Below are 18,354 nucleotides of genomic sequence, written 5' to 3' on the forward strand. Positions count from 1 at the left end.
ATTTCTCCTTGCTACAGGCATTCCACTGAGTAACGGGAAATTCTTTATTAGTATTAATGTACAGCACTTGCTTTAGGTAACTATAGTACTTCTGAACACCAGCATTCACTGCCCATTCCAGTGAAAGTATTTAGTCAAGCTATGGGTTGGCGAAAGGCCAACATGAGGGTCTTACTTGGGATTTGGAGCAATGAGATGGTTAGGACACACCTGGCCTCTAAGGCCACAACCAATAGGCCTATATAAGGTGTCGGTACACTGAGCACAGTGCAAAGCAGTACTACAACAACATCCTTACCTCCTTTGTAAAGTGCTTTGAGTTCTACTGATGAAGAGCTCCAGAGAAGAGCTAGGTATTATTAAAAACCTGACCTCCCAGGCTGCCCTTCCATGAAGAGCTAGATTCTGTCCTGACAAACAAGCATCCAGTTAGCTAATGCAGCTTGCCAGGACCTTCGTGAAGATGAGCACACAAAAGACCAGATGGAGAAGGAGCAGCAGACAGAGGAGGCTAATGGGAAAGGCCCCAAGGAGATAAAGGGCCTTCCTCACACAGTATTAAAATATACTGCATTTTACAGCCAGCCTTCACACCTGAGGCCAACAAGAGGATCCCACACTGCGGCTCTGGCCAAAGACAAACAATATCACACATCACTGTTTCATTGTGTGTGGTTGGAGGAGCTCAAAGTCTGGGAACCAACATTGCTGGCATTGCCACTGCTTCTATTGTAAAGGCAGAAACCTTAGATTAGATAGCTAAATACTTGATATACACACCTTCATTAAAAATGTTAATCTCTACGGGGAAGGAAGAAACAGTAGGTATCTATCTATACCTCTGAGAAAAAGGGGAAAATGTCCTCAATAACAGGGGTAATCTAGTGCCCCAGCCATCATGCGATCTCCTTGCTCAGAACAATTATTAATGGCTGGTCCTCCCCTTGGCTTCCCCTATTACATCTGAAATTAAACTCTCCTTTCTGCAGGGTGCACAAAGCAACCCTCACCTAGAAAATAAAGTGATTCTGCACTTAGCAGAAATTCACTATCAGTAACAAATGCTGAATGCTGAGTCAGGGATTTAGCTGTCTAATCTGCCTAACATGCACTTTAAAAACAAAACAAAAAAACCCTGAATTTCTCAAAAGGTCTTATTCTAAAGGGTCTGTTTATAATTATAATGTAATGGTGGTGAAGGTATTGCAACATGATTTCCCCATGATAGTAAAATCTGTAGTGTGGAATACAATTTCACTTTATTTGTAATAAAAACCCATGGAAATGCATTAATTCAGGACTTAATTCCTTTTCACAATTAGATGAAGCTGAGTAGACTCACTATTAGATGAAGGTGCATTATATCAGAGTTCACCATAAAAGAGAATTTCTTTCCCTCCACCCCACTCCAGTTCCAAATCAGGTAGGAGGCATCCGCCAGGGATGAAGAGTTTTCCTACCATTCAGTCACTGCCTCCCTTCCTTCCTTTCTTTTCTCCACAGCTCCAGTTGAGATCTTCTAAAAACGTAATCTGAAAGTACTAGGACATACAAAATGAATCAAACTAAACTTTTGAATAATTTAAAATTTAAACAATAAATTAATCAAAAATAGAAATTGAATGGCCAGTATTTGCATCTATGGCATTAGCACCAAACTTCCTGTCCCTGTACCAGAAAATGAACATGGTCCAGATTCTGTAGTAAATAGCAGAGGTGTCCTCCTTTCCAAAGACCAGGAGTGAAATCCTGGCCCCACTGAAGTCAATAGGAGTTTTGCCATTCATTTCAATGGGGTCTGGATTTCTCTGTAGAAGAGTAGCCAGAACTCTGTGTATTGACCTTGATTTGTCCAAGGGGCTGTTCACAAGCCAGGCTGATACCAATGCTAGATTGTGATGATGACTCGGTGTTGCCTTGTGACAATATGGCTTGGTGCAGGGAGAGATCAACTGGAAGACTACTGTCAGCTGACGTGCATGCTAACCACAACCCCTTGGCCATTGCATTACTATCAAGTTGATTTGGCTCTATCCTGTTTGACTTTCTTTATAACCCTCCAAATTAGAGGTACAAAGAAATGTGTAGGTTGGACGAAAGAACCACTTCATCATGAAGGCAGCTTGGGCCTCTTCCTCCATAACCCTGTACCTGTTGCAGAGGCCTTTAACGTTTTGGTTTTCTGTTGCAGGAAACCGGTGTATGTGCAGATTTCTTAGAGTTTCTACTACTGTTTGAGACATGGATCTGCTTGAAGCTCTCTGTCTGTAATGAGTTTGCCTCCTGCTTATACAATGTATTAGTAAGCCAGAAAGCTTATGCTCACATAAATTTGTTAGTCTCTAAGGTGCCACAAGTACTCCTTTTCTTTTTGTGAATACAGACTAACACAGCAGCTACTCTGAAACCTATGATTCTATGAATGTTTGTTTGTGTTGGGTTGATCAGAAGAATACTGCAGTACTCTTCCAGAAACATTTCACTTAGGGTTCCTGATAGACACAGAAAGGAGCTCCATATTTCTACTGGAGGATGGTTTCCTGAGGCTAAAGTCTCTGATTATTGTATTGTCATCTCAGGACTACCCACCATTTCAGTCTCTACTGAATCTGTTGAGAAGGATGGCTTTCTGCCAGGGATTTAGTTCCGTGGGCTCAACTTCATCTAAGGCTGTTGAAATAGAATCTTCTCATGGAAGACCTACAGATCAGAGTCTTGGATATCAAGTGATGATACTCAAGTAGGTCAAGATGTTCTTCGTACAGTGAACAGTCATAAATAACAAAATAAAGGGAATGCCCCTGCAAGACCCCCAAAAGGCTAAATGGGGATGATGGACTCAAGTCTACTGGATAGGGGAGCTCCTACAGAGCCTCCTCTGGTCTAAGGCACATGGTCCTCTTCAGGGAGATCTTTCCTCTTTGGAATCTATCAGAGCTGTCCACCTAGCTCTGGTCAAGTTAGGAAAGGTTTACCAAGATCCTTCCTCGATGAAGTGAGCTGTAGCTCACGAAAGCTTATGCTCAAATAAATGTCTTAGTCTTTAAAGTGCCACAAGTACTCCTTTTCTTTTTGCGAATACAGACTAACACAACTGCTACTCTGAAACCTGTCAAATAAATTGTTAGTCTCTAAGGTGCCACAAGTATTTAATCTCTTTTTGTTATCTACTATCATTGCCCAAGTCTCTGCTCCACACAGTAGCATGTTCAGTACAATCACACAGTATAATCTGATCTTCAGCATGCTGTAAAGACCTCTGTTTGACTAGTTGTTGTTCATCCTTCCAAAAGCAGTGTTTGCTTTTCCTAATCTCCTATCAATATCTTTATCACCGCCACCTTCAAATGTCATCGTAATCCCCAGATAGAAGAACTTAAAGTTCTGTTTTTCCTCTGATGTAAGGGCAGCCATTCTGTTCCTCCTCAAACTCAGTAAAGAAGACCATACTTCTCCTAAGTATGCAGTTGCTGAAGGGTGAGAAAATTCTCTGTCCCTGGTAGATGGCTGCTTCCTACGCAAGAACAATCTTTATGGTGTGCACAGATGGCCAACAGTCCTGATAAGTGGGTACTACAGTACATTTTTTAATCGGTGTAGCTGGTAACACCACCTAAAGTTAAGGTTGACCAACAGTTCGTAATATAAAGATCCCATTTCCAGTTGCTTATAATTTTGCCAAAAAATAGCTATTTGTGCTGAAATTTTCCATGTCAAGTGCCTGCCTCACGCTGAACTTTTCAGCAATAAAGGTTCAGCCATTTCTGAGAAAATGGCTAAGGAAACACACACTGTTTTGTCCACGTTAAAAACAATTCTCATTACTCTTTCATTGAGAAATTCCAGCACCTCTGGAAATTTGGCGGGGGGGGGGGTGGCTTTTGTATCAGGGATGTACCTTTTGCTCTTCCTGTGCAATCTCACCTAAATTTGGCCAAATTATGAGCCTTTGAAAAAAAATCTCAGTTAGCATTTGCTCACTAGACACTTGTTAATTTGATAGCTAACCTCTCCTAAAATTCCATCTGCACTGAGTTTAGGCCTCAATCCTGCATGCTGCTCCATGCCAGCCAATCCCAGCATATGTGAAGTCAGATGGGCTCTGTGCAGGTGTCCATCCACATGGAGCTCACTACAAGATCAGGACCAATGTTTGTAAAATACTTATGGGTCCTTTAGAATGAAAGAAGATACAGTAAGGAAATGGAAGATATAATTATCCCAACATTCTGTCATTAGCTCTATCTTAATAGGAAAAGAATTAACTAGACGATGCAGGAACGGCAGCTAAGATATTTTTAAAAAAAGAAAAATCCACAGCTGCAGCAAAGTACAATGCTCGGTTAAATATTCTCCCCCACAGAGCCTTCTTGGAGGAATATATTCTGATAAACCAGCATGTCTGCATCTTAGAACATCAGCAAGTGGCAAAAGATTTGTGGTTTGGTCTCTGAAGTATTCTCGTCCTTTAGAATCTGGAGAGTGATACTGTAATGCCAAATATATCCACCAAGAGGCACCTTTATTTTAATCCTCCACAACGCTATTTCCTCATCAGAAACAGTCACTAACCAATTTCTCTTTTCATTTTCTGGGAACTCTATTTTTTCTTTTCATATGTAAACGAAAAACAAAAAATAAAGCCAGAATGTAAAAAGCTCAATTAATAAATAACAACAATTGAGTAGTTTTGACCCTTTCCTTCCGTCTTGTTCTCAAAAACTGATGGAAAAACAAGGTATGACCTGGTAACACAAAACCACCTTGCTATTATATTACTTCCTCACTGGAAATGAGGAAACAAAAATTTTAAAATGTAAATGCGTGGAACTGTTAAAATCAGATGCAGCGATATCCACTGAAAAATGTGGATACATATCACAGGAGCTGACACAGCTGGACCTGTAAAGCAACTATCCAGTTCTATAGTTTGCAAAATATTGCAAACTTTAGCAAAACCCACACAAACTGTATCCCACACATTGCACCACAAAGATTCAACACTGCTACTAATGGTGCTATGGTATTGCTGTTTCTGTTCATCACACTGTTAAAGTGCTAACTCAAGCTTCAGGGCCAGAGCTCGGATCCACGATGTGTGAACCATACACTTGTGAACCCTTCTCCTTGTGTCAACTGTAAACATGAAGAATTGGGAGCAGCAGTCTTTCTTTTATAGTAATAGGAAAAAAGGATTGAGATTGAAAGGATTTTTTGGGGTAGGCACTGCGTAGCAGGAGTTGGAGCAAAAGCTCTGCTCTGCTGGAGAAAGAGAATAAATGAGTACGGAGAACCCGTAGTAAAGAATAGGTGAAAGAGAATGGAAGAAACAGGCATACAGAGACCTCCCAAATGGTTCTAGTAATTTCTTTCAAAAACATAGGCTATGCTGCCAGATCCTCGTCTGGTATATATCAGCATAGCTCCATTTAATGAAGCTATACTAGTTTACACCAACTGAAGGGCTGATCTATAATGTTCACAGATACTAGAGGAGAAACCAGTACCAGAATCTCCATACTTAACCGTGAAATTCCTGAACGCTAAGCCCCATCTTCCGAGCACAGAACTGAGCTGGTTGGAAAAAGAGGGGAGAGAAATTGAGAAAATTTTCAGACCAAAAAACAGGTTCTGCTTTCCATCAGAAAAAAAAGTATCAGGAAATCTGTCTGCCCAGCAGTTGCACAATATCTGAGCAAGCGGAGCTGACTGAGCAGCTGTTAAAAACCTGTACTATGGGCCCCCAATTCTAGTGAACGAGAGGGGCAAAATGCATGGGGAAATGATCAGATTTCATGAAGGCAGCACAAAGTCGAGGTTCCCATTGCTTCTGTGCTAGTGTGACTAAGGCAGGGACAGATTCATATGCATTCGTGGGGTTCCCTATACAAGGAATAAACACATTCATTCTTGTGGTAATTAATGGGTTTTGCTAGTTGAGTGTAACCTTATGAATGAATAAAATTCTATCAAATCTACAAAAAAAGTCATATTTGTTTGTATACCACTGAATGGAGGTGATTAATGCCTCATGATACGGAGATGCTTTATTGCAAATTCAGGGAAAATTGCCTTTTCAATGACATATAAAATGACTATCAACTCTTAATAGTCTTAAAGGAATTCAAATTCGATAGTTCAGATTTTCTCTCTGTAACACACACATCTGAGACTTTTAATTTTTCTTAGATTATACATTGCACATCTCATTAACAGACACTGTCTCTTGTTTTGTCACACTCACGTGACTGGTGCAAAGGATAACTTGCATCAGGTGCAGGGGTTTGGACTTTACCTACAGTACGAGGTCTCTTCCAGCCCAAATGTCATGGAAAGATTGTCCTGCTAAGAAAAGCTTGTACACCAGAGGTGGAGTCCTACCCTGAGCACAGGGATTTGTGTCTGAAGTTCACACAAATTAAAAAGTGAAGGCTTTCACACCACTATCTTGTGCAGGAAGCAGCATGGAACTGCACCCCCCCCCAGGAGGAGCACTGGAGAGACTGGCCCAGAGGTATGCACAGTCTCTCCCAGTGTTGCTCCTTGTACACAGAGAAGTAAGCAGATTGCTCACCCAGGTTTTCCAGCCCTAACCTGTGGCCAGAAGCAGGGGCCATACCATAATTCTCCAGAAAGGGTTGTTTGAACTATAGGAAGAAATCCTACATCATTTTATGTTCCCTGCATGAATAATTTGGGGGCATGGCAGGTTGAGAGGTATGAGGGGAATGACTTGCCCAAGGCCATGCAGTGAGTCTGTGACAGAGCTAGAAATAAAACCAGGTCTCCTATGCCCATTTACTGGACTGCACTGTTTTTTCTATTCGAAGCATGTGAATAGTATTTCTGCTACTTGTAGTGAAAGAACATGGAAGCAACACACACACGCCCAGGAGACTAAAAGAGAAAGAACATCTTCGCCATTTGCATTAAAACCTCCTTAAAATATTGCTGCCATTTTAATGGAGGGTTAATGCTGCATTCAAATGTCAGTAAATGAATTTCTTTTGTAACTGCGGCTATAATTTTAGCTGCTGCTTGCATTGCTTTCATCGTGTTAGCTTTGCAGTTCCCCAAAGCCGTAATACTTTAAAATAAATTGCCATGATTTCTGATAAATGTCTAGTGATGGCTGGGTTTGGGTTTTAACACTTTCGTATTAAATAGAAAAACACCTTCAGAAGAGCTCATTTTTGCTGTGTAGAGTGAAGACATCAACAAGACTATTTCAATGTACTGTTGCGGCCTACCCCTCACTCCCCTTCAATGCTTGGGTACTTTGTCCTTTCCTAAACACTCAAGATGCACACTATTAGGGACGGCTTTCTTTTTAAGGCTCCAAGTCTCTTAAGGCTAATGCAGTACAACTTTATTTCTGTGGTTCACCAACCATTACCCTATTTGATCCTGTCAGAGTTAGTCTGTCATTTTCATCTGATATATCTTGCATTTGCATGCGGTCACTATATATTGTCCAAAGCAACTATCAAGAAAAATTGGCTGCGTTACTATAACGTACTCATACTGGGAGCCTATCATGGGTGAGGACACATTGTACCTTTCATATGTACTTTCATTATGATGAAGCAGCAAACGTACTGAGAGCCAATTCATCCCACAGGAATAAAGTTTCAGGCAGAGTGACAACGGGAAACCCAAGAAATTTAGGTGCTGACCAAGTGCAGTCCTTCTGAGTTAACAAAAACAAGAATCCTACTGAATTAAAATGCTAGGGCAATAAAATCAATTTATAATATCTTTTATTTCACCTAGTTTCTGCTCTGTTCCACCTGAAAGCAATTGCTTGGTTTTGTAATTTAGAATGCACACACTAACTTCATTCTGATTTAAAGATTGTTTTTATGCTTCAGTTGACAGTATTTTGCTTTTTCAGTTTCCTTTTGTCTCCACCCCCCTGGCTTTTTCTTTTCTTTTCTTTTTTTTTTTTTTGAAAAGGAGGTAACAACTTAATTAGAAAAATCAACAAAAAGCACATTCTTCTAATCAATAGATAGGGCTGGAAGGATTAGATTTTATCAGTCAAGGTGGGTGAATGTCAATTTCACTTTACTCACACAGGCTCACCAAAAAAATATTTCCATTGATAACAACAGAAATGTACAGATAGGCAAAGCAAGAAAAATGCTGCTTAAGAATTTATATTTAATTTAGATTAAAGTTTGATTTAAGGATATTTACTTTATATATTTTGACATGTGATGTTGACAAGAGAGAAGACAAATTTCATTGTATGGCACTTTGCCAAGATTTGAGGGGGGAACCATCAGTTACTCTTTCAGACCAGAGGATGTGCAAAGATGGCAGCTTCAGGGTACAGCTTGAAAGAGCAAAAGGCTCACAAAGGGCTCTATCCTGCACAGTGCTGAACATTCTCCTTTTCCACTGAAGTAAGTGATGACGGAAGATGCTTGCAGGAGGGAGCAAGGACCGTCCTTAATATATAGTCCTTTGGGGCCAGGACTGTCACTTAGTATATGTCTGTACTGCACCTGACACAATGGGTCCCAATCTGGTAATGGCCTTTAGGACAATATAAACATAAAATAATAAATAATACTAATAGTAATAAAAATAATAATGAAGCTAGAGAACAAATAATTGCTTCAGCAGTTCAGCAATAAAAAACGGATGGGACTTAAAATATATTAAATTAAAGCATTGTAAACTCAAACATAAATACACAACCCTCCCCCCCAAAGCTAACTGCAAATACTATCATATATAACTGCATCACAATAAGTTTTATAAATATTTTATTCTAAATAATTTCAATATTTATTATTATCTCTACCATTATCAGAATAAAATGAAACTGTATGTTAGCCAGGTATCTTATAGGATCTGCATCTGCTCTCATTGAAGTCAATTGCCCTTAGTTTCAATGGAAGCAGAATTGGGCCTACACGGCTGCATTCATTAATAGGTCTCCATAACAGTCACATTTTAATTTTATTTGTGAAAGCCACATTTTATAAATTAACAATAAGGGTATTTTGTATGTATAGTCTTTGACCCCCTGTTGCGACTTGGAATTCCTGAAGGTCATATAAAATAGTCGATGGAAAAGAAAAAAAAATGCTTTGCAATACTCTTTCAGAGTATCTGCATGAAAAAGACCATGGACAGCTGATTTGTTACATGACTTTGAGGACCACCACAATTGTTAAGACCACAGCTAATTGAGTCTGACCATGAAAGGAATGCAACTGGTTCAATACTGTATCTACATTAGTTAACTCTTTTGTGATTCAAGTCCAAGAGTACACATTGTTCTATTTCCTCCCATTCCTCTATTCTAGATTCCCTTTGTGACTCTTTATCAATGGAAAAATCGAGGGAGGGATTTCCAGCTGGGAGCCCAACAAAAGAACAGGAGGCTCAGACTGATCTGCTCACTCGTGCTGCTAGAGGAATTTTAGTGTAGGAAATAAAGAAAAAGCCATGACCTAAAATTATTTTGTTATCGGAATATTAAACTTTCTATTCTGCAATATATTTCTTCTCTCCGACCACAATAATTCATGAGTTTAAACAGAATTTCTTGCAAATAAAGCATTGTACTAAAGGGCACTATGAGCTAGCATTCTAGGAAAATTTTAAAAATGAGTTTAAACTGTACCAGATAATATACCTGCCTGTAATTCCCCCTTATAATTTTTTGAGTTTATATTCACAATTTGCTACTTAAAAAAATGTTTCCCAGGCCACTCTTGGAAGACCCAAACAAAATAGGGAACTAGTGAAACTGAGTAGATAGAGTTCTGTCAATGCACTGAGGCCCCAGCACAATCCCATGTCTAAATTTGTGCATGCAATTATTGCAACTGCGCATGCTATTTGGTTGGCTGGCATGTTAATGGCTATTTTGGTACATAAATTACAGTTGTAAATTTAGATGACACTTTTGAAAATTTGGCTATATGCAGTAAGACAATTTTCAAGGTAGGTCAGTGTTTAGAATTAATGGCCTAACAATGTCTCTAAGTTATTAAATATATTTGGCTTTAATTCTATTATTTTTTATAAATGAAATATGTCTGGTTTAAAATGACTTTGTATTCATTTTTAATAGAGAATACTTTTATTCATCTACTAAATTATCTTTTCAAGAAAAAAGAAAAGAAGTACTTGTGGCACCTTAAAGACTAACAAATTTATTTGAGCATAAGCTTTTGTGAGCTACAGCTCACTTCATCAGATGCATTCGATGAAGTGAGCTGTAGCTCACAAAAGCTTATGCTCAAATAAATTTGTTAGTCTCTAAGGTGCCACAAGTACTCCTTTTCTTTTTGCGAATACAGACTAACAGGGCTGCTACTCTGAAACCTTTTCAAGAAAATCATCATACTCAACTATAATTACTTAATGAGGCACTAATTAGTACTCTTAATTTCCCCCATTTAAAATTCCGTTGAGAAATGAGGTCAGAAACCTAATATATGAGTCACTTCTCTGAGTTTGGAGGAAAAACTACTCTAATTTAATATATACCTGTCATCATTTTCCAAAATGGACAGCCCTTTCCAAAATGCAAAAACAACACAAAAGTAAATCTCAATTAGAAATAATTCTCTAACGCAAGCAAACAGCAGTGATCTCAACATGATAATAAAAAAAATCTGCAAAGCAACTTACTGGAGCAAGTTGGTCTAGCAATGTGTCTCTTCACTTCAACTTGTGAATGGATTTAAATGTTTCCTCACCTTTCATTTAACAGTACAAAGACAACCCTTCCCACTTCAATCAGAGTTTCTTGCTTTTAGATATGCAACTTTCCAGAGCATTATTTGAAAGGATGGTTGTACTGTAGGTTTATTTGTAGAACAGCTTATACAGTGTCTCACTTCCATCAGATGCAATAGTACAATGAAAGTGCAGCTCCGCCTTTCTTCCCGCACAGAGGCACTGACAGAGCCCTGGCTTCTTGCCAGCAGCTACAGCTCTTGCTGTTCTTTGCAAGGAGCGTGGTAGGCAAATTAGAGGTTATAAACATCTCCAATAGCAGGGGAATTCATTTAGAACTTGTAAATGAATTTCAACATGTTAAAAAAAAATCAAAGAAAAAGCAGACAGTAACTTTGTAAACTGCAAATATGTCCATAATGTTTTCCGGAAATTTATGCACAGTCACCCATGAACTTCATTGTTGTATTTGCTCCACACTGTGTAGTGACTGCAATTATTTAAAAACTGCTCTGTTGGTGGTGGAAGGTTTCCTTTGGCATTGACGCTCTTCCAAGTTCAAAAGGCACATATCACCTGCAGACAGCGCAGGGGATAAATGTAAAGTTAAAAGGGGTGCTGGGACAAGTGCTATCGTTTTAAAGACATACAGTGGGTTGTTTTTTTGTTTTGTTTTGTTTTTTTTTTAAAAGGAAACATTTATTTTAATCCTCCATCTAAAAAAGCATGAGTAACAGTCCTAATGGGAGGGACAAATCTAGAGAGAAAGACTCTGGGCAGCAAGCAATATTGAGCTCCATAATGTAACTTGAATGTTCTCCCTTTAGCCTCAGCCAGTCAGCAGAAATGGAGGCAGCTGCGAATAATGGTATGAGGCAGTTTAACACTGAAGCCTTAGGGGACATGGGGAGAGTTAAAAAAAAGCTACGAGGAGGTGAATACTTCCACATAGGAAATAAAGAAGAATGAGAGATCTGATTGATGATGGTTCCTTATTGCTTCCCTGACTGTATAACTATGCAGCGGCAGCCCCACACAACTTGGTACGCTCTAAGAGACTTGCATGCATTAAATCCTGTGTCCTGTTTATTGTTATATTTTTACTCAGACTAGATATCGGAATCTACATTTTCAGTGAAGGCCATGTCAAGTAAGCATTATTACATTACCTCTCTGGATAAACACAGAGCTTTCATTTATAGCACTGCTCCCGTAGTTCATCAATGTAAAAGCAAAAGTATTCCATCTTATAACACACACAAACAATACAAAAGCATCTCAGGCATCCACAATATTTATGTTAGTTTCATTGTCAATGCCATTCCTGTAAATTTAGCAGTGCATAAGATGACATTACTTCATATTACAAGGCACAGCGAGAGTACAGTGCGGTAAGGTCATTAGATACCATTTGAAATGGCATGATATCATATGCATTTAGGAGATAACATAACCAAGCGGACTATTTACAAAAAATTTCCAGTCACCATTCATCACCTTCATAGTTGCAGGCCCAATAAAATAAGTACTTATTCCAACTGTGGCTGAAACAATAGCACCAAACAAAGCATTTGATGCTAACAAGTATGACTTTACAAATTCTTCAGTCTTATCGGAAAAAAGGGACTACTGGTGGTCATTTGGGTTCTGCTCATGTGCATTTTCCAGTCTTTTATTTCACAATTTAACTTGTTCTTTTACATAGTTTCTAGAAAAGCCTGGTTAGCAGCCAGTTCTCTCTGGGTACATCTACACAGGGATTAATGCCCCGCAGGTGGCTGGCCTGGGTCAGCTGACTCGGGTTTGCGGGGCTCCGTGGCTAAAAATGGCTATGTAGACATTTGGGCTCGGGCTTGAACTCTGGGACCCTCCACACTCTCATAGGGTCCCAAAGCTTGAGCTCCAGCCCAAGTTGAAACGTCCACACAGCAATTTTTCAGCCCTGGAGCCTGATCCTCACGAGCCAGAGTCAGCTGACCCAGGCCAGCCATGGGTTTATCATCTCTGTGTAGATGCAGCTTAAGTAACAGATAAATTCTGCCCTCTCCATACCCATGGAACAACACTGTTTTAAGTGCGGCACCATAGTTAAAGGTAACCTACAAAGTAGAAGAAGAACTGGGGGGGGGGGAGAGTGTTGCTCTTCCTTTTAACTCTTTATAAGGTGGTGCTGGGGATACACAGTGCAGGGGATGTGAAAGTGGGCAGTGAGTGAGTGTGAGTGAGAGAAAGAGAGAGAGAATAAGAACTGGTTGGTAGGTTTTTGCTAACAGTTTCCTGGATGATTTTGCAAAGCTGTTTAACAAAATGCATATTGTATATTATAACACATAGTATCTGTGCCTTGGGCCTCAGGTTGCAAAACAAAATTTTATAATGAATTTCCTGATTTCTGTTCACTCACATTCTCACCCTTAACATTGTATTAAACTTACAGCAGAACTTTGCTACTTTGCATTAATGACTGAGATATCTGTTCCAAGTTAATGGATGAATTATTACTTTAAATTAATTAGTGAACAAACAGAAAAAAGCAAGCATTACAAAATATATTTTAATTGGTGTTTTATTATTTAGGTGAATACCTCATGACTTACTACTATATGTGCTGTAGTATATTGTGTACAAATATTAAAGAGTCTCCGGCTTCAATTCAGGAAATCTCTGTTCAAAACTGCATTTAAGCATCTGTTTATCTTAAACACCTCCTTGTCTTCAATAGGATTTAAAGTGCTATCTTGAGCTGAGGTGGACTTAAGCACATGCATATGTGCTTTCCTGAATCGGGACTTTTGGATTGGGAAAACAGACTACAGCACTTGGATGTTTTAATTTATGATGAGATGGGAAGATGAATTATATAGTGTGAAGATTAGCAATGTTGTACTGCAGTTGTCTGCATGGAAATTGTATACAGAACATTGTTATTCCTTCTCTGTGAATATATTCATTTTACATTCCAACCTATTTAATGTAAGATTTACATAACAGTGAAAATCTTTTCATTGTACATAAACACCAAAAGACTTTTTGAACATGACAAACAAAATTAGTTCACAACAGAACTATGCATCATTGCTCTCTAATCACAGTGCATTCTATGCATATATCTTTCCTGTACTGTAAAGTGCTGTCCATATGCAGGAATGCCATAGCATGATAGGCTATTATAAACTGAGCAATGTCAACAGGAAAAGCACAACAAAACTCTCACCACCTCATCATTTCTGTATACATTTAATTCACTGATACTTCAAGTGGCTGGTTATTGCTGCCATGAATCCTAGAAAGTGAGCAAAAGAAGTGTTTTATTTAGAATTTAAAATTTCAAAAAGAAGCCAGGAGAGGAAAACATAATGATGTTTGTCTGGTTGCAACATTAAATAGGAGTTGGTTCTTCTATCAAGGATACTTTGGAGAATAAAACGGTCATATTTAATACTAAGAAGTGAAGTGTAGATATTAACCAAAGTGATATTATAAAGGTTTTACTAAAAATATATTACCAAGCATATATGCAATATAATTCCCCCTACAGACCTTCCACCTGAGGAAAAAATGAAGGGTCTAACTCACCATAGGGTAAGGGATAGCTTGGTGGTTTGAGCATTAGCCTGCTAAACCCAGGGTTATGAGTTCAATCCTTGAGGGGGCCATTTAGGGATCTGGGGCAAAAATTGGGGATTGGTCCTGCTTTGAACAGGGGGTTGGACCAGATGACCTCCTGAGGTCCCTTCCAACCCTCATATTTATTATTTTACTCCATTTTTTCATTGATGTAACTGCTGGAATCAATGGAGTTACCCAGGCTACCCGATTCCCCACAGATTTACAGTCACTCTTAGGTTAATCTTGTGCATACCAGCATACCTTGTGCATGTCAGCATGCCATGTGCACTAAGTGAACATATATATTGAGACATGACAAACCTCAGCACCACAGGGCATGCAGTAAACATGGGTGAAATCCTGGTCCATTGAAATCAATGTGAGTTTTGTAATTGACTTCAATGAGGCCAGCACACCAGTTATGCAAGTTGTGACTTTGCCTGACATGCACCGCACGTCAGAAGGACACTGAAAGGGTTAATAAACTAATGTTTTTTAAATTATTCATTAATCTCACCCCTCCCTTATATTCTCCAATTTTCTTTTTTATCCCCTATACAAGGAGTCAGCACACTTTCAGAAGTGGTGTGCCCAGTCTTCATTTATTCACTCTAATTTAAAGTTTTGTGTGCCAGTAATACACTTTTAACGTTTTTAGAAGGTCTCTTTCTATAAGTCTATGATATGTAACTAAACTATTGTTGTATGTAAAGTAAATAAGGTTTTTAAACCATTTAAGAAACTTCATTTAAAATTAAATTAAAATGCAGAGCCCCCCGGACTGATGGCCAAGACCCGGGCAGTGTGAGTGCCACTGAAATCAGCTCGTGTGCTATGGGTTGCCTCCCCTGCCCTCTATGTTGTCTCTTCTTCTCCCCTTTCTCCCACCCATGAGCCGCTGTTGTACGTTCTCTGCCCCTTCTATTGCCTACACCCCAGTCCCTCTGCTGCTTTCCCAACTGTACCTGCTGTGCTCTGGGGGCTGGCAGTCAAATGAAATTTACTGCACCCCTGCTTTTTAAAGCTTTGTGAAGTAGGATTTTTGTCAGTTACACTGGACTGCCAGCACTAGGAGCAAAGCACAGAAGCTGGAAAGTTCAAAGGACAGACCAGGAGATGAGCAGCTGGGGAAAGGAACACAACAAAACAAGGGAAGTGTCCTTTCCCAAGGGTTCCTGGGTGTCTAAAATCAACATGTCCTGAGCAGTCCGCAGGGAGGAGGAGATCCGGGACCTCAGGTTAATGAAAACTCCAGAGAAATTACACTGACATCACCAACCATGACAGCAAAGCCCTACTGGTTTGCCACCAGAAACTCAAGGTGGAATTTTTTATGTCTTATTTTGTTATCAGCCTAGAATGTTTCTGTCTGAAATGTTTCTTTGTGAATTGAAGTACAAACAGACATTAGTACCAACAATGATATTATGGAGGCGTCAGTAATGACTCCACAGCGAAGGTTCATTTGAAATTTATAGTTTAAAAGAAGAACTTTAAATCCTTCCATTTCACACTTTAATGATTTAATTGAATCTCCAAACTTGACCCAATAGCTCTTCACAGAACAACTGCATTTTCAATGTCAATTTTTGGTAAGATATTTGCTACCTTTTGCAGAGAAAACATTTTAAAATGCTCCCTTTGCTATAATTTGGCACTCTTTTCCTACACATTTCTTTGGGTTCCACACTTAAACAGTCTCTCCTCCCACAGATGCCAAACTTCACACACACGTTCTGAGCACGACGTGTCAGATAGTTATTCCCCTCATTCATGATACCCTCCCTGATTTGGCCATTATCCAACAACACTGCTTATATCCTACCTATGTACCTTGGGTACTTATATGACCCCCAATACTACAGTATCTGAGTACCTCTCAATCATTGTGTATATCCTCACATACATCCCTGTGAGGTAGGGAACTACTATTCTCCACATTTTATAGACAGAACTGAAGCACAGAGAGGCTAAGTGACTTGCCCAAGGTGACACAGGGGTCTATGGCAGAGCAAGGATTTGAACCAAGGTCTCCTAAGTCCATCAGCTACTTGTGTTTTGGCATGTTTCCCTGCCAATTAAAGCAGATTGAAAAATGTACTGAAAAATCATTTAATTTTTCACCAAATTTAATTTTTATTTAATTTTTCTCAACCACTCTGTCCCTGACTCACCCACTATTGGGAAAGACTTGAAAACAGAGCACATATAGGGTAGGCTCTGGGGTGGAAACGGAAGCTCTGGAGGGCCAGGCAGAATGACTGGTTCTAGAAAAGGCCTGAGGGGTTGAGCAGGTCTCCAGGGAGACGGAGCTTTCTAACAGGGATGTGCATGAGGTGGATGCAGCCAACCATTTCAGTGCCGAGGTTTCAGCACATCAAGTGCTCCACATAGTGCTGCTGATTCAATGCAATGGGGAGCCATGATAGCAGTGTGATGGGGAGCCCTTGATTCGCTGACCATCCCAGGAATTTTAAGCAAGGTTGCTTTTCAGTATCACCCCATGTCAATTTACCAACACGAACAAACCACCCTTCAGCACTTAACCCATCACCTTCATTTTGTTCTAAAGTTACAAAGAACTATATGGTTTAAACATGAATGTGATCCAATGCACTGATGAGCTCCCTGCTATGATGCTAAAAATAGAAACAGAATTGCACGGGGGGAGGCGGAGGAAGAGACAATTCCAAGAAATCTTTGGCTCCTCCATTATTATGCATCAGGTTTTTGGAGCACAGAACAGAATACTGTCAAGACGAAAATGACAGGATTATTTTCTAATCTCTCAGAGATGTCAATTCTTTCAGAAGCTACAAGTGTTGAAAAAATTAGCAAAATACTAAGAATGACTTAAGTTTTGGAAAAAGATTTTAAAAAAGACAATTGAAATTAAACTCCTACATGTGCGTATACACATACTGTATATATTTGAACACTGAAAGTATTAGCATTAGCAGTCTTGCGCCACCTCTGAGTCAGGCTTTCAACCAAAAGACATTCCAGACATGGAATCCAAGTGGAGCTCTGTGCATATATAACAAACCTACTGTACTGTGTGATTTTTTTTCCTATATAGTAAAAGAAAGAGTCATCCAAAAAGAAAACCTAAGAAACACAAATAGACTCTGACACACAGTAGCAAACTTAAACCTTTATAGCTGACAGACTTTACTGTCCAATTAGCTTTCAACAAGCAGACAGACCTTTCGGCAATTTTATTTCTAAAAGCTTTCAGAGCAACATGGCGCTGGCTAAGTACAACAGCAGAAATGGCTTACATAAAATTATGAAAATAACACATTCACTCTAGCACGCCAACACACTATTTTTAATTGTGGCTCATTAACGATGTAATAGAAGAAGAATTATGTTCACTTCCACTCCCATTCCATCAATGCAGTGAGATAATAATGCTGCTGTGCCATACCAAAAGGAATACTTATGCTTTGTAATTTAAGTAATCTAATTGAAAAGCAGAATGCAGTGATTCATTCCTTGTTCTATGTGCAACTGTAATGTGTTTTTGCCTATTACAGGGCTCAAGCAGGTGCAATAGGGTGCTTAATATAAAATGCAAGTAAAACAGACCTGGGAAACATGAACAAAAAAGTCAGTTGAAGCCCTAAAACCTTTTAAAAAAAAAGTTTTATTGCAAACCAGGAGAGCTTCACAGAAACAGCTTGCAACTGCAGGCCTGCAAGGTTATTTAAACCAAGTTTATATTTAAAAAATTATTTTTAAAACATTTTAATTCATCATTAAAAGAAAAACTGCATCCATTCTTCTAAACTATAGTCCAGAGGTAGAATGTTATTAGGAAGAGGCCAAATTCACTGTGATAAAAAGTTCTCTGTTCATTCATGCTTACAGGTGTCTCCTACTTTTTGGCAGGTCAGTATATCAATGCCAGCTTTCCTTTACATAACAACATGAATAATATCATAGCAGGATAATATGTTACAGGTGAAAATACTTTATGTCTTACTGTAATCCATTCATTGGTTTATGGATCCAAAGTCCCACAGGCGTGTCACAAAT

The 18,354-nt window shown here is 39.1% G+C and overlaps 1 protein-coding gene across 15 annotated transcripts in view; it reads right to left on the reverse strand.

Moving 5' to 3' along the window:
* Positions 1–18,354, reverse strand: part of ATXN1 (ataxin 1) — a 276,722-nt gene that overhangs the window by 174,543 nt on the left and 83,825 nt on the right. For 8 of the 15 annotated variants that reach the window (XM_043506982.1, XM_043506989.1, XM_043506983.1 and 5 more), the window contains one exon: positions 1,461–1,532. The exons of 5 other annotated variants lie outside the window; for them this stretch is intronic. The gene's annotated coding sequence lies outside the window, so the exon portion shown is untranslated. Of the gene's footprint in view, positions 1–1,460; positions 1,533–10,656; positions 11,281–18,354 lie in introns of all 15 variants that reach the window. 2 more of the 15 variants (XM_043506986.1, XM_043506979.1) reach the window with 1 other exon arrangement.

The sequence above is a fragment of the Dermochelys coriacea genome, chromosome 2 (assembly GCF_009764565.3).
Source record: "Dermochelys coriacea isolate rDerCor1 chromosome 2, rDerCor1.pri.v4, whole genome shotgun sequence".
Lineage (NCBI taxonomy): Eukaryota > Metazoa > Chordata > Testudines > Dermochelyidae > Dermochelys > Dermochelys coriacea.